Here is a 16,795-nt window from a genome sequence, read left to right on the forward strand (position 1 = left end):
CTAACACTCATCAATCCCACTAAATCTGTTTTTTCAGTATATATGGTGTCTCATTACACAATCTCCCTGTTAGCTATGCGTGGAGGAGCCCATAAATGGCCACCAACCACATTTACATTCAGAAATGGGGCTGCTGATACAAATCTGGCTGTGCTGTAAATGGATTTGACCTCTCTGGTGCTCTCCAGTCCTCCTTTGAGCATGTGGCGTGAAATACCAATGGAACCATAACCATTGAATGCTCCGAACTCCCCAGAGGTGTCCTGCTTCCTCCTCGGCCATACTGCTGATTAATTTCTGCTGCTGATCATTAAAAACGGCTCCATTATGACTGTGCTGCTTTAAAACAGTGAAACGGTGCCCAAACTGTTCATTTCCGCCCATCATTGCTTCAACTTTGACTTTTAAGAGGTGCATGCATGGTTCATCCAACTATCAGGTCCGCCTTTAGGGCTGCAATTCATATTAAAACAGGCTCATCCTTTGTTTTTTTTTTATATTTGCAAATACAGGCAAAATTGCTGCAAAACCATGAAAAATGGCTTTGGCGGACTTGAATCATATATATATATCGTTTCAGAACCCTTTCAGATCTGAAAACCCATCGCAATCGCACCCACCAGGCATCCCTTGAATTTCTTTATTCGTTGAAAATACACAAAAAACATTGAAAATGCGACGGGCGCGGACTTGAAATGTTATAAAATGGAGCGTTGTACATCCATCGGGTCCGGCCCATCGCATCGGCACATAACTTATGTTAAAGCCCTGCCCCTTTGAAATCGCCGATAGCGATACGCCAATGCGATATCGGCGATCGCTGCGGACCTGATAATTTATCAAAAGGATTAACACTGCCGTCGGGTCCGGCCCATCGGGGAATAATAAAGCCCAAACCTCTTTGTAAGTCCTCCATTGCAACTCGCCGATGCGATGTCGGCGACCGCTCATCGGCGATGTCCTGTGCCCCAATCTTTGGTGAAGCGCCGATATTGCTGCGGACCCGATAATCTATCAGAAACAACTTATAACGCCATCGGGTCTGGCTTATCGGGTCGGAAGCATATCATATGTGAAGGCTTTGTCCCTTTGGCAACCCCGATAGCGAAATGTCGACGTGATCTCGGCCCTTGATTCGGATACGCGATCGACGGTCCTCACAAAATCGCCGATCACCATCTCCATTGCCTCTTTTTAAAAGTGTCGATACGATACGCCGATGCGATATCGGTGATCGCTCATCAGCAAGGTCTCCTTTTTTGCTGCCACTGCCTCCCCCTGACTTGCAATATGCCGACGCAATCTGGACCATTGATCGGCCAGATCCAACGGCTGAGATTGATGCGGATCCTTAAGCCTGCGCTTTTGATTTTTACATGGTTTTTGGGGTATTTCCACCTCCCGATAGTGTATTTCTGCCCTCCAAAGGGCTTTCCCCTTGCAATTTTTTCGATCGGTGGAAGACTTTTAGCCATAATTTAAGAATTTGAACAGCAACCATGGATCCTTTGGCATATTTATAAGTGTAATTGCAACCTTTGAGAGTGTTTGAATCCATTTTTGATGCCTTTGCACAGCACAGCTAACAGGAACTGTAGCCACTCATCTTTGAGGTATCCTCCATATGATTTGGCTGGTTGTCTGCACTGTAGTGCTTCCATAGCCCAGCTGGCCATGCATGCTAACTGGGTTTCCCTTTCTTGCAGTTGTTTTCTTAACATTTCAGTTTCTATCTGGGTTTCCCTTTCTTGTAGTTGTTTTCTTAACATTTCATTCTCTGCTTCCAAGTGAGATCTTCTGATGGCTTCTGTATGTCTTACAGTGCTCAATTCCTTACCCATTTCTCTCAACTTGTTTTTCGTATGCCCAATGTATTCCACCCCTTTGAACTTTGTGATCTGCATCCATCTATGGCTCCTTACCCTTTCTTTTTCCAGTTCAAAGAAAAGTGGGACTGCAAACTTCTGTGGAATAATTTTTCCCCCTTCAAGAAGGTTGTAGTAAGAGCCTAAACTAGGCTGGGGGTCAGGTTTTGGTATCTTTTTTGCCTTATCCTTCTTTTGGGTCTGCTCTTCTGCCTTTTTCTCAAGTTTCTCAGTCTCCTGTAGCTTTGTCAAGGTCTCCTTTAGAGTGGTCTGTGCCTCCTGTAGGAATGTTTTAGAGTCCTGTAGTTTTATCCTCTCCTTCCAAGTGGAAGATATAGGGCTTCCTCCTTCATAGGTAATGGGGGTTTTGGATGGAGATTCCTCCTTTTTGGTAGTAGGAGAATCTTCAATGGTGATAGGCTCTTTTGAGGGTGGTTGTGGCTTCCCTATTTTTATCCTGGTGCTTTTTTGAGCCCTGAAATACATGGATGATTGCCTTTTTCTCTTTTGTTTAGGCTTAACTGGGGTGTTGAGTGTAGCCAGAACAGCTGTTGCCTCCCTTTCTAGTGTTTTAGGAGACACCTCTGCCTTCTTTGCTTCTGTTTCTTCTTCTTTTGTCTTTTCTGCCTCTGCTAGCTTTGTTTCTTCTATCCTGATTTAATTTCCTCTTCTTCTTGTTTAGTTTCTACCCTCTCTGTTGTAGTTTTTGTCTTCACTGATTTAGTCTTTTTCCTTTCTATTTTAGTCCTTTTTCCTCTTATCCTAGGTCCCTTATTCTTCTCTGCTTTGGTCTTATCCTTCTCCGTTTCATGTTTTTCTTTCTCCGTTTGGGTTTCTTCCTTCCCTGTGTCAGGTTCCTCTTTTTCTGTTTGTGTTTTCTCTTCCTCTTTTTTCGATTCCTCCTCATCTTCCCCTTTTTGTTCTTCTCCCTCACTTTCAGATGGGCTGAGGTTATATGTCAGGGCTTTTACATCATATTCCCTTGTCATATTTCTAAAAATCTCCCATGCTATGGGTATTGTGAAGGTGTGGAGGGCCTCTTCCACCAGTAGTTTAATTAGCCCATGGTGAGCCAATTGGTCTGGACCTCCTGCTTTCAATTTGATGTTGGAATCTATTAGGGACTAGAGGAGAAAATAGGGAACACTGAGTTTTTGGGGTGCAGGAAGATCCATGCCATATCTTAACTCATGCAAAAGTCTGAAATGGTACCCATAAACTATGTTGTACCTTCCTTCAAAGGAGATGTATTTGATAATCTGATAACTAACCTCATCCCAAGGGTAAGGTATGCTTGTTCTCTTGATGCCATTTTTGTCCTCTACAGGATGCTCATTTGGTTGGAAGAAGGTTTTCTTGGCAACTTGACCCAGTGGTTTTTCCTCCTTGCTCCAGGGTAGTCCAAGTGGGAGACTGGTAACCCTACTGATGAACTCTGGGGTGATTTCCATGGTGAGACCCCTAAAACTAACAGTGGCATGGGTTTTTGAATGAGGTATCAAGGACAGGGAAAACTCCTGTGTTACTTCTTCATCATACACACGAAGTTTTTCAAAGAATGGCATCTAATTGGCTCTGGTAAAAAGGGCTACTACCTCAAGGTGTTCATGTAGCCTGGCTAAGTTTAGAGGTTCCTTCCGCATAAATCCCCCTATCATTATGTTTAGAATATTTGGAATACCTCAGGTGGAGAAGGAGACAACAATTTTCAAAAACCAAGAAACAGAGGAAAAAATTGTGTTTTTCTTTAAGAAACAGGCACATTTTTTAATGTAATTTCTCTTTCTTTCAGGCTTAATTCTTCCTAAAATTGCATCATTCCTCGTATATGTGAGTACCAGGATGGAGAAGGAGACAATACTTTAGAAACAGAGAACAGATAAAAACTACGTTTTTTCCTAAAAAGCAGGCAGAACTTTTGAATGCAATTCCTCTTCCTTTTCAGGCTCAATTTTTTCTTAAAATCACATCACCCCTTGTATATATGAATATTCAAAGTGGGTTTTCATCGAGCCTACCACTTCGAGCCCGAATTTGAATGAAAATCCTGTTTTTTCTTCTGCAAGACTGCTCACTGACCCTCCTGTAGAAAAGGCTCATGTAGGACCTGATAATGCTCCTATAGAACCCGATAATGTTCCTATAGAACCCGATAAGCAGAGGAGTTCTAAAAATGACAGAGAGCGATGGTTTTGAGGCTCTGGAGGTGGTAGGAAGCTCGCTGCAGTCGAGGGCACAACAATAAAAATGGAAACAAAGGTGGTGAATAAGCTCGAGAGAGCATACTTATGCTTACGGGAGAGGTTTCCGGCAACGAGGTGAGGTGGCAGAAAGGGTACGTTACCATTATTTAGATCGTTGGTCCCCAATGCAGTGTCATCACGAGACTTTATGATTTTTTCCCGCAATCACTTCCCATCATTGGTGCTGGAGTTCAAAACATCCACCACTACTTGTCTTTTTAGATTTTCCATGAGTTGACTAGACACACGTGCAGTGTGATCTCCAGATGAGCGCGATCGAACTGGACGAGGGTGGCCAGTTAACTGGCCACCTTTATGGTTTAATCCCAACCATTCCATTTGTTTATGTAGTTTCGAATTATACAGATGCAATAGAGGAACGGGTTTAGACACTTACCTGCAAGTCGAAATGTTCACGCTACAGTGCTGCGAGGCTTTGTTGTTGCTGCATGCTCAGACTCCAGTGCTGCATACCTGTATTCCTGCTGCCATATGCTTGTGGCTTCTTGATATGTGGCTCAGTTGCTTTGTACAGGTGCTCTTTTGCTGGATCTTTCTTCGGACATCTTCTACATACCTGTGGCTGCACCTATTCTGCTGTTGGAGCTTGATTTTTAAGGGGATCAGCTGCTACAGGAGTCCTACAGGAGCTCCTATAGCTGCTTCTCCCTCTAAAACTTTTAGCTGAGGCTTATGCAGGGGACTGTGAGGAGGCTACTTGAAAAATCTGATGGCAATGGAGAAGTATCTACTAGGTTGTAGGTGAGTTGTAGGGGTGCTATCTTTTATTTCCTCGGTTTTCTTTTGAAACACAGGTTTCTGTGTTTTATTTGCAGGAAGGAAAGAAATAATTGGAAATGAGGTGGTGCAGGTGTGGGATGGAGGGTTAGGATGGTGGATGGCTTTCTATGAAAATTCCCAGCTCTTCAATCATTTTTTTAGCTTCATTTTGAGCTCTTTGTGATTTCTACAGGAGCCTCCTGTAGAACACATAGGGCTTCCTGTAGGATGCACAGTCTTCAGAAAAAACACCGAGAGATGGAAAAAAAGAATTAGAAATGATGGAGAAGAGTCTAGAGGATATGTAATAGGCTTGGTGGCATGTTCCCTTGCTTCCTGGGGTCCATCTGTGACCTGCAATGCACTCAAAAAGTCAATTTTCTCTTTTTCTCTCTTTTTTTTCTTTTTGAAAAGACAACTAAGGCGCCTCCAGGAGGTTTTCACCCTACCTACCTGCCCTGGGCGCCTCCAAGGGAGGTTTTCACCCAGGGATATTTATTCTCTTCGTTTTTTTGTTTTTGTCATCACTAGGTCGCCTCAAAAGAGGTTTTCAGCCTAATGATGAGACTCAAGCGCCTCATAGAGGTTTTCACTGGAGTCCTTTTTTTTTATGGAGTGGGTGGAGTGGAGGCAGAGACTTGCTCCACTACCAACATTGTTTTACTCAGATCTTTAATAAATTCTTGCTTGGAGAGGGTATTTTTGTAGATTTTCAACCTATACCCATTGACAAGCATGGGGATGGCTTCCTCATCAATGGTCCTGATCAGAACTGAACCATTGTCATTAAACTTTTCTACTGTGTAGGGTCCCAGCCATCTTGTCCTCAGCTTGCCCTTGAAATCTTTATATCTTGAGTCATACAACAGCGCCCAATATCCTTCTTGGAATTGCTTCTCCTTGATGTTTTTTTCATACCATAGCTTCCTTTGAAGCTGGATTACTTCTGTGTGGAGAAGGGCATGCAGTCTTTGTTCATCCAATCCATTAAGCTGGAGTAGCCTTTCCCTTTGTGCATGGCTAAGATCTAGGTCCAGCTATGCTACCATCCTTAGTGTATTGTATTCAAACTCTATTGACATCAAAGCCTTCTTCCCATAGACCAGTTCATAGGGTGTGAATCCAGTGGTGGTCTTCCATGTGGTGTTGTAGGCCCAAGTGGCCTCAAACAATCGATCTGCCCAATCTTTCCTGCTGCTGCTCACTACCTTAGTCAAAGTTCCCGCTAAAGCTCTGTTGGTGACTTCCACCTATCCATTGGCTTGTGGATGGTAGGGGGTTGAAGTCTTGTGCTTGATTTTATGATGTATGAGCAGGTCTTTAATCAAATTGGAGGTGAACTAACTACCTTGATCTGTAACCAGTTCTCTTGGATACCCAAACTTATAGAATATGTTCTCTCTTAAAAACTCAGCTACTTTTTCTTTTATTGCTGCCTTGATTGCCTTTGTCTCTACCCATTTTTTCAGATAATCGGTGCACACAATGATGTATTGTTTCTGGTTTGAAGGAGGGTTGATAGGACCCACAAAGTCCATGCCCCACTTCTCAAATGGCTCAAAAGTCACTTGAGGTTGCAGGGGCATCTCATCCTTTGGAGTAGGTTTCCCCATCCTTTGGCATCGATCACATTGGCTGATATATCTCCTCACATCTTGATGAAGAGTGGGCCAATAGTATCCTGCTTGCAGAATTTTGAAGGCAGTCCTCTTTGCTACAAAATGGCCTCCACAAGGCCCATCATGACAGGTCAGGAGAATGTCAAAAACTTCTTCCTCCCTGGCACATCATCTCAAAATCTGATCTGGCCAAGTTTGAAAAGATTGCCCCCAACCCAAGTGAAAGGGGCACTTTTCCTCACGATCTTGCTCTTCTCCTTTGAGGACAGGTGTGGTGGGAACTGTGCTGAAACCAAGTAATTTGCTATATCAGCAAACCATGGAGAGAGTATTGAGATAGCAAATAGGTGTTCATCGGGCATTTGATCATCCACCATTCCTTCCTCCCCTGCAGGCAGATTCACTCTGGACAAAATTTCGGCAACAACATTTTCTTTACCAGGCTTATCAATAATGGTTAAATCAAATTGCTGCAATAAAAACAACCACCTAATAATGCGAGCATTTACATCTGGTTTGTTCATTAAATACCTAATTGCAGCATAATCAGTGTGTACGAAGGTCTGATAGCCTGTGATGTAATGTCTAAATTTATTTAAGGAATGGACTACAGCTAGGAGTTCCTTCTCGGTTATAGTGTAGTTTAACTCTGCCTTTGACAAGTTTTTACTTATAAAGTATATGGCATAAGGTAACTTCTCATCAATTTTCCCTAAGGATGCTCCTATCGCTTTGTTCAAGGCATCAGTGTGAATGTGGAAAGGTAGGGCCCAGTTTGGACCTCTCAAAATTGGGGCAGTCACAAGTTTACTTTTTAAGGTATCTAGGGCTTCTTGACAGTTGTTAGTCCATATGAACTCGACATCTTTTCCCAAAATACCAAACAATGGAGAGGCTAGCTTACTGAAATCTTTAATGAATCTTATGTAATATCCTGCTAAGCCTAGGAAACTTCGGACATCTCTCAGCTTTTGAGGAGGTGGGACCCTTTGGATGATGGCAATTTTGTTGGGGTCCACCTATAATCCTTGCTGAGAGATTGCATGACCTAGCACGGTCCCTTCAGTCATCAATAACTCACATTTTTCCGGACTGGGGGACAAGTTCATTTCAATACACTTATCTAAAACTTTTCCCAGGTTAGATAAGCTTCCTGAAAGTTAGAACCATAAGGAGTAAAATCATCCAGATATGTTTCCACTGCATCATGAACCAGTTCAGAAAATATACTCAATATTGCTCTCTGGAAAGTGGCGGGAGCATTGCACAAACCAAAAGGAAGGACATGATATGCAAAGGTACCCCAAGGACAAGTGAAAGTGGTCTTATCTTGGTCTTCCAAGCTGATTTGGATCTGATTGTACCCGCTAAACCCATCTAGGAAGGAGAAAAACTTTTTCTCCGCCAGACCATCTAACACCTGATCTATGAAGGGAAAAGGGAAATGGTCCTTTTTGGTGGCCTTGTTTAGTTCCTTATAATTGACACAGATTCTCCACTTACCATTTTTCTTTGGCACTAGCACCAAAGGAGAGACCCATTCACTGTCAGAGATGGGGTAGATGAATCCTGCATCCAGTAACTTTTGTAATTCTTCCTTGACAATGTCTTTAAGGCTTGGATTCATCCTCCTTTGAGGCTGCCTGACTAGTTTGCAATCTTCCTTAGTGTAAATTTGATGAGTACAGACTGAAGGGTGCACTCCCTTCATCTCCTTATAGCTCCAGGTGAAGGCATTTAAATGGTTTCTTGATAAGCTACACAGTTCCTTCTCCTGGGAGGTGGATAGGGATGAGTTGATTTTCTAGGTTCTTTCTGGGCCAAACTCTATATTCTTAACTCGAAGAGAGGTCGGGTCGGCCACACAGAAATCAGCTAAGGGATTGTCTGAGGTTTCTTTCACTAGCTCTTCCAACGACAAACTACTGGGGGGTGAATTCTGAATTAGGTTTTCCATGATATCATCCTCAGTTTGCAGTTTCCACCTCATGGCAGTTTCTACTGCACACAGTGGTGTAGAATAGACTTCATCCTCATCCTCCTCCAACCAGAGTGGTAGATCATGTTCTAGCAAGGGTTGGGCAGGAGGGTATAGGACTAGCTGCTTGGACATATGCTCGTTCTTGATTGTCATGTTCCCAACTCGGAAGCTGATGTAGGCATCTGTAGTAGCCAACCAGGGTCTTCCCAGGATGAGAGGATACCCAGTGAGATTTGCCTTCGGCTGGAGAACTAGGAAATCAGCAGGGTACTCCCAAGAATCAATGGAGGCCATTACATCTTCCACAATCCCTTCAAGGGTCATGGTGGAGCGGTCTGCTAACTACAGTACTATTGTGGTCTTTCTCAGGGAGCCCTAGAGGTTGAGCTTGAGCATAGTGTCCTTTTTCATCACATTAATGGCAACCCCTAGATCAATCAGAGTATGGGGGATCATGGTGCCATTGATGTGGACATCAACTATTGGGCTTCCAAGGTCTAGATACTTCAGACGAATTACTTGCCCCAACATTAGGTCGGACAGTTGTCCTATGAAATTGATGGTTGGCGCATCTCTCTTGCACTGGCCTGGATGCCTAAAGCACTTCTCTTTGATCATCTTGTTGTATATAGGCACATCCTTTATGGCTTGGAGAAGTGATATCTTTACACATAATTGTTTCAATTCTCCCAGAAGTTCATTTTCTTTTGGGGTAGGCTATGTTGTTCCGGATAATCTCTCAGGAAAGGGTGGAATTACTTTTGGTTCACTTTTCTCTTTATCTTCCTCATCCTCCTTAGGGGGAGGCTGGCTATCTGGGAGAACCTTCCCAGATCGTAGGTTAATCTCCTGAATCTCCACAACATAGGTTGGGCATGATGGTTCCCCACTATATACTTGCTGAGCTTGTCTGTTATTCAGGTTCGGGTTCGGTTGAGCAGGCATTTGGGGTTGCCTTGGTGGAGCAGGAGGCAATGGTTGTGGTTGAGTAGGTGGTGGAGGCAAAAGAGTAGGAGGAGAGTTGTACTGGGGCCTCCACCCCTAATGAGGTGCATTCCACTAAGGCTGTGGCTGAGCATAGGAGTGAAATGAATGAGCAGCTGGTTGAGCATGATATTGAGATGGATATGACCAAGGAGGAGGTGTGGACCAGGAAGGATGAGCAGGGGGGCCCCAAGAAGGCATGGAAGTGGCTTGATTGGGGTTGTAGTATGCCTGGGATGTCCCTTGCATTCCCTGCTGGTAAGGTCTAGGTCCATGCGGCCTCCTTTGGTTTATGAAATAGAGTGGTTCAGTGGCTCCTTCAGCCCCTCGATATATAGCTTTAAGTCCGGGTAAGGAAGGGCACTCTTCTATAGAATGATCTTCTTCACAGACTGAACAAACCTCTATAGAGTTCAATGGACATTCGTTCCTAGGATGCCTTCTAGTGCACCTAGGACAAAAAATGGCCAAAGCCCTCTCTGCTTCCTCTTGTTTCCTTTTGATATGCAAGGTATCCATTTGCATGGAAAGAGTCTGCAGCATCTCACTCTTGAAATCTTCCAGCATGTTTCCAAGTTCACCTTTGAGGGATGAACTGGATGAGGAGGTACTGGCTATGGGTTGACTCCCCCTACCTCTCTTTTTGGCTACCCTAGAATGGTTTCTAATGACAATCTTTATGTCTTCATAAGGTAGTTGGTAGATGTCTCCCCCGACCAGTAAATGGAGGGTGTCTAGAAGGTTTTTCGAAATTCCCCTGGGTAGGACCAACTACAGAGATTCAAGGTCAAGTGTGCACCTGGCCCTTTTATAACTGAGCTGGAATCTCTCTTCATAATCCTCCAAGGATTCATCACTTCCCATGGTCATTCGGAATATTTCTTCCTTGGAATCTTTTGACCTAAAGTAGTCCCGATATTTATTATTGAAGGCTTGTTGCATCTGAGCCCAAGTTGTGATGTTGTTGCCAGGTAACCCCATTAACCAGCACAATGTTGCATCCTTGAGGGTAGAAGGAAACAATTTCAAATTCTGCTCATTTTTTGCATATTCATAGGTTCGACAGATAACAACAAACTCAAACAGAAAGGTGTTAGGATCTTCCGTAGTCACTCCATGGAAGTGAGGTAGGGCTGAAGGGCTTATGTTCTTCACTTTATTATTCCCATTGGTCTCTCGGATGGGAAATGTACCCTCTATTCTTTCTCCATTCCCCCTAGAATTTCTGTTTTCAGCCATTGTCGCAGGAGGGATGGTGTCTTCCTCTTCTTCTCCTATAGGTTCTTCAAATATCTCAGGTTTTTCTCCTAAAGGATCTTCTCGATCACTACCACCGAAAAATAGAGAAGGATGGATTTGTGATGTGGTGGGGGTGTTGGGTAGGAATTTCCCTGAATTATCTCTGTTCCTACGAGGCATGAAAGGGAATCTCTTTTTTTTTGGGTAATTTTGTTTTTTTTCTGCTTGTACTTGCAAAACTGAAATTAATTGAACAAACAAATTGCAGCCACTGAAATGAACTTGCTGAAAGGAAATTGCAGAATTGAAATGAAAGCAAGGAAATGACTAATCTACCTTTGCTGAAATGGAAATTGCAAAATTGAAAGGACTAAGCTACTTTTGCTGAAATGGAAATTGCAGAATTGAAAGGACTAATCTACTTTTGCTAAAATGGAAATTGCAGAATTGAAATGAAAGCAAGGAAATGCAAAAATCGAGAGAAACAACTACTCTACTTTTGCTAAAATGAACTACTTAGCAGAATGTTGCAGTAGAAAATAGAAGAAAAGCAGTAATCACAAAATACTCCGACGCTTCCCCGGCAACGGTGCCAAAAAGTGGTGATCACCAGTATTGCTGCAACAATGTTGCAACTCCTGGGGCTTCCTACTTTACTTTTATCAACCCGGTAGTTCATAACAAACTTGGAAGTGACGGTGCTGTATGCACAAGTACTAGCTTTTACTGCAGGCCGTCACTTGGTCAGCTAGCGCAAGATCACTAGGAGCTCAAGCCAACTTCTATGAATTTCCAGAAGAAGCTTTTAACTGTGATGAAAGAGAGCTAACTCTACATAGACCATTACTTGCAGAAATAGAAAGAAGACTGGAGTGTAAAACAAACCCTAGCAAACCCTAATTTTTCCAACTAACCCTACTTTTGCAGAAAAAGAGGTGAAAACTGATGAAATGAGTGCCATTGACTACTGAGAAAGTAAATTGCATCTATTCAACCTATTTCTAGAAGGAAATAGGAAAAAAAACATATTTTTTGGATTTTTGTGTATTTTATGTGGAATTGTTCTGCATGTAATTTATCCGTTTGTGGATGTGGCAGCGATTAGGTGGCGATGGAGGACGAATTTGGGATTTGAAGAGGTGTAGGGGGGTGTGGGGGAGTCCTAAGAAGCCTTTGGTAACCTTTTGGAGACTTTCTTTGCAATCGGACTTCAAAAAGTCACTTTCAGGAAATTCTATAGGAGGTTGCAGGGGATCTACAGGAGGATGCCGAGAGCTGTTTCTGGAGGTTTTAAAGGTGGAAAAATGGTGGGAAAGGGTAGCTAAAGATTAGAGGGAGGTGTCAAGGTGTCTGAAGCTCATCAAGGAGGATTAGGGAAGAAAATGATGGTTGGATTTGTTCAAAGGACGAGAAGAAATCTTATGAGGAAAATGCAGAAATTAGGGCAGATTCGTGAAGGGCTGTGAATGACTTGTGAAACCTGTAAGAAAAGAGATGATGATGGTTGCTTTATTGATGTATTATGAGCAGATGTGCGTTGTGAGAGAGCTGCACATCAAAATACTGAAACTGAGCAAGAAAAGAGCTAGTTGTACCAAAAGAACAGAACTATATCTCATGTTAACCTAAATTCTGACCTAGAAAAATAAAATGTTGAACAGTGCTATATGAACAAGAAAGCATGGAAAGAGATTTATTGCAAAAATAGAAATGAGCATGGAAAAATGGATCTGAAGCAAAACATTAACCTCTGAATCACTATAACACTAGAAATTGCATGGGGGGAGCAAAACTGTGTTTTTATGGCAGTAAGGAGATCTTGACCTCAATTCATGGTCCCCAAAGGATGAAAGGAGGTCAGGCTCTATTTATGGAATTTTTGTATCTTTATCTTACCACTATTTAACCTACTTCAACAACTGAATGGAAACAACTATGTAAACCACCAAAAGCAACCTATTCTACTAAGAAAAATGAATCTATCTAACATAAATTAATTCATGAACTGAAGAAAAAACATATAAGTACAAAGCAAGAGGTGCTGGGCAGATTGGGTTGGGCCCTAACCCAAGAGCTTCAGCCCTCTGGAAGGACTTAGTGCTGGCTCGGAAAATATTTCATCTCCATTATCAAAATAATAGTCACATTACATAAAACTGTCCACAAAAAGTAAGCTCGAAATGAGCTGAGCAAGAACTGCAACAAAGGTGTGAGAATTCTGACTAACATCCAACTACAAAAATAAGCACCTAAGCCCTCCTATTTATACAACTGGATCCTCCAACAACTCTCCTAAAATCAAGGAGGCTCAGCTCCCAAGACTAGAGATAGACAACAGTTCTTCTTCACTTGCTCGGCTTCCCCTTTGATGCATCAATGTGGCTGCTTGTGCTCCGATTTTTCTAAAGGAGGATTCGAGGTAGGGAGTCATAACTGAGGGGAACACATTCCTACAAATCCTCTCCCTTGTTTTCTTCGAATATTGGCTGCCAAATGCTCATTAATCCTTTGAATTTGTCCCAAAATTGACCAAAAATCTACATAAGGCACACATTAGACTTCATGGCATAATGACTAACCCAATTCACTCTATTAGCATAAATATAATCGAAAACATGCAATAAGCTAATGATAATGGTAGATTAAGCTGAGTTAAGAGGCAAAATGAGCCCATATAATTACCCATTTATGGGGCTCATCACCTTGTGACTATTTGATTGCAGACGTATCAAGGTTCTTTCACTACATAGGGGAAATAAAGTGAGTCTCTAAGAGAGAAGTAATAGTACCAGCCTAATGGATACACACACACACACACATGAGAAATACTTGTCTTAACATCAAGCGAAATAGTTCACATAGATGCAACGATTCTTACAATCATTACAACACATTTCCAATAAGTTAAGAACCAAAGCCACCGAAATAATTCAATTACTTCAGTACATGTGAAAGCAAACATGAACCATAAACATTAAAAGAATGGTCTTAGAAACATCCACAATCCATGTGTGAAAATGTGTTGGCCAAAAGGCTTCCAGTATTAAGAAAAAGTTCCAATATATATAAGTATAATGAACATCACTAGCTCCAATAGTGGAGCATTCGAGCCACTACTTTCTCCCCAAAAGTATTAACTATATCTCTTTATTGCATTGTGGGAAAAGCCAAGGTTAAAATTTCGTTGCATGAGTAATGAGGATCCTTTTATAACTTGAGGCATGACCTTTCACACCCCCATGACTCTTGAATTTCCAAATCCTAGTGACCTTTGGACTCCTACAACATTTGGACTTCCAAATGACTTTAGGAATTAATATGACTTTTAGTATTACAAACATTTTGGACTTCCATGAATCTTTTTTCCATACATGACTCTTGGACTTCTGCTTATTTGTCTTTACAATGATTACATCATAACTTCCACATCATCATGTGATGAAGATGTGACATGTCACTATTATTGATGACTGGGACTTATAGTGAATAATGACATGGACTTTCTTCAATGGTGACATGGCTACCACTCGTGCCTTCATTCTTCATGAAAATTTCGATCATTGATGTCTTCACCCTCTAAAGGTTCCTTGTCCTTATGGAGCTTTCAGGGGTACCTCGGTCATGAAGACTTCAATGTGTTCTTCTTATTTAATGCTTCCTTTATTTTCCTTCTTTCCCTGGTCTTATTTATGCTTGCTTGCCACGATGTTCTTGAAATGCCTGTTGTTGTAATCACTCATGACAAGAAACCATCGGTTTGAAAATATTCTCTTCTAACATGCTTTATGTAGATTTCATGTTCATGCTTTAACAGTGTGCCTAGAAAAATCAAGGAGAAATTTTATGCATAAGGGCACATTTCGAAAGGCTGAAGGGATGAAGGGAAGGGCCTTCAAGGCTTCTACACGTGCTCATGCACTCAAGAGAAAGAGGAAATTAGGGTGTGGTGCATGGTGCAAGTCTGAAGGATGAAGTAGGAGGATTCAAGCTTCCCAAGTGAATTTTGTGCTCAAGGGAGAGAAGGACATCGCAGGGCGCACTCCTAAAGGCTGAAGGATAGAGTTTTGTGCCTTTAGGGTGCGCTCATGCACTCAAGAGACTAAGGAGGGAAAATGGCACAAGTCTAAAGGCTGAAGGATAAATATTCATGCCTTCGGAGTGCACTCATGCGCTCGAAGGGTCAAGAGGGCGCATGGCACATTGTGGAAGGCTGAAGGGTGGAGCTTAATGCCTTCAGGGTGTGCTCATACTGATGAGCCCCAATTTTTGGTACAATTTGGGCTCATATTGGCCTACTTACCTTGTTCAACCATTCATATTTTACCACTTATGCATTCATTTCTTAGTATATTCGTGTTGTTTGTAGGAAGAAGGGCAGGCATTATATCTATGTGACTAATACATGATGATTTCAGGTTCTTGGCATTAAAGAGAGCAAAAGACCACGCAAAAGGAGACAAGGAGACAGCAAAGGTGGCATTGCATGTTTATAGGGAGGTTGTCTACAGCTTTAAATGACTTCCCTCGTGCTTTTCACCTTAACTCCGAGCTCTAACAACTCTCCCCACCGAGCTCAAAGGCAGCCAACACGTTCTACAGGATCAGCAGTTTTACAACAGTTTGACTTTCAGTTGGACAGCCAAGCTCCACGAATGAAGGCAGCCAGCTTGATCCTCATTTTGTATAAATATGGAGGCCGTAGCCTTTGTTAGAAGCTTTTTGACTTTTGGAATTACTATTGTAATCTCTGAGCACGAGTTACAGCTCGGTTTTTGTTGTTTTATAAGCCAGTTTTGGCATGACATTAGACTTTTGATTATGAATAAAGGCAAGCAGATTTGGATCTAATTCTGAGTTTTTAAGGGAGCTATAGCTCTCAGGTTAGGGCCCAACCTGAGAGCAATAGACCTCCTCTGTTTTGTAGTGTTATTTGCCTTTCGTTCCAGCACTTTGTTTCTTTACTTTGACATGCAATTCGAATTTACAGTCTGCTGATTTAGTTTTTGTGTGATTGAGTAGGATTAGCTTATGGTTACTTTGCTTTCAGCTATTTAGATTCGGATAGGAGGTTTGTAATACACAGGAGCTCCAAGAAAAAGGTTGTTAGAGATCACTGCCATCTCTGTTTAGGGATTGGGGTGCAGTCCATATCAACCACCAAAAAGAAACGCAGTCTTTTACTTCCATGCAAGCTGCAACATAGTCATTTTCGTTGAAGATCCATCCATGCACTTTTGATATTGAACCATACTTCTACATTTTTCATTCAATGCACGGTTTCTTTTCTCGGTTTTACATTGCTGTTCATAGGTTTAATGGCACAGGTATCATAGGTTAATGAATTCTCGTTTTTGGTGCAAGACATAAGTCATTTGTTTCATTTACACTACTCCATATCATTCCACTTCCTTCTTCTTCTTCTTGACCCCTCCTCAAGCCACCTACTCGGCCTCTGTCCAGCTCGTTTACCCTCCAACTCATCCATTGCCACGTAGCTTCATCTTTTTGACCTTTCGTTGCTGCCATCCTTCTATCCACCAACCAACTTCGTGCACTCATTCTCTGTCCTATTTATCTGCCCCTGAGTCATCACAAGTTCCATCTCCACCTCACTTATCCACCCAAACCATTCCATCCCTTCACCATCACCCAAAACTTCCACTTTCAGCACATCCTGTAGAAGTTAGCAGACTTCCTGTAGAATTCCTTAGTTTCCTGTAGGATCCCCTGCAGACATCCTGTAGAAGCCTGCAAACTTGGTTGCCGAGCATCCGAATGTTGTAGACCTCTGTGGACTAATGCTAGGGACCCTCTGGGACCTCTCCTAGCCATCCTGACCTTTCCCAAGCTTTCCTTCCTTTCGCACCACCTCTGCACAACCAAACCCTAATAAGAAACAAAATCATCATCACTCCAACCAATTAAGCAAAAATCCAAAAACATGTTCTTTTCAATCAAAGTAGTTTAAGTTCATGCATTTCACATCATTAGAAGTAATGGCATCATTTCCAGACACTTGCACTCCACTATTGCACCATAGAGGTTAAACTAGTCAGATTAGGGTTTACTAGGGTTTCCATGCTT

The sequence above is a fragment of the Pinus tabuliformis genome, chromosome 5_1 (assembly GCF_031772625.1).
Source record: "Pinus tabuliformis cultivar Carrire ecotype Pingquan chromosome 5_1, CPIR1, whole genome shotgun sequence".
NCBI classification, from domain to species: Eukaryota; Viridiplantae; Streptophyta; class Pinopsida; order Pinales; family Pinaceae; genus Pinus; species Pinus tabuliformis.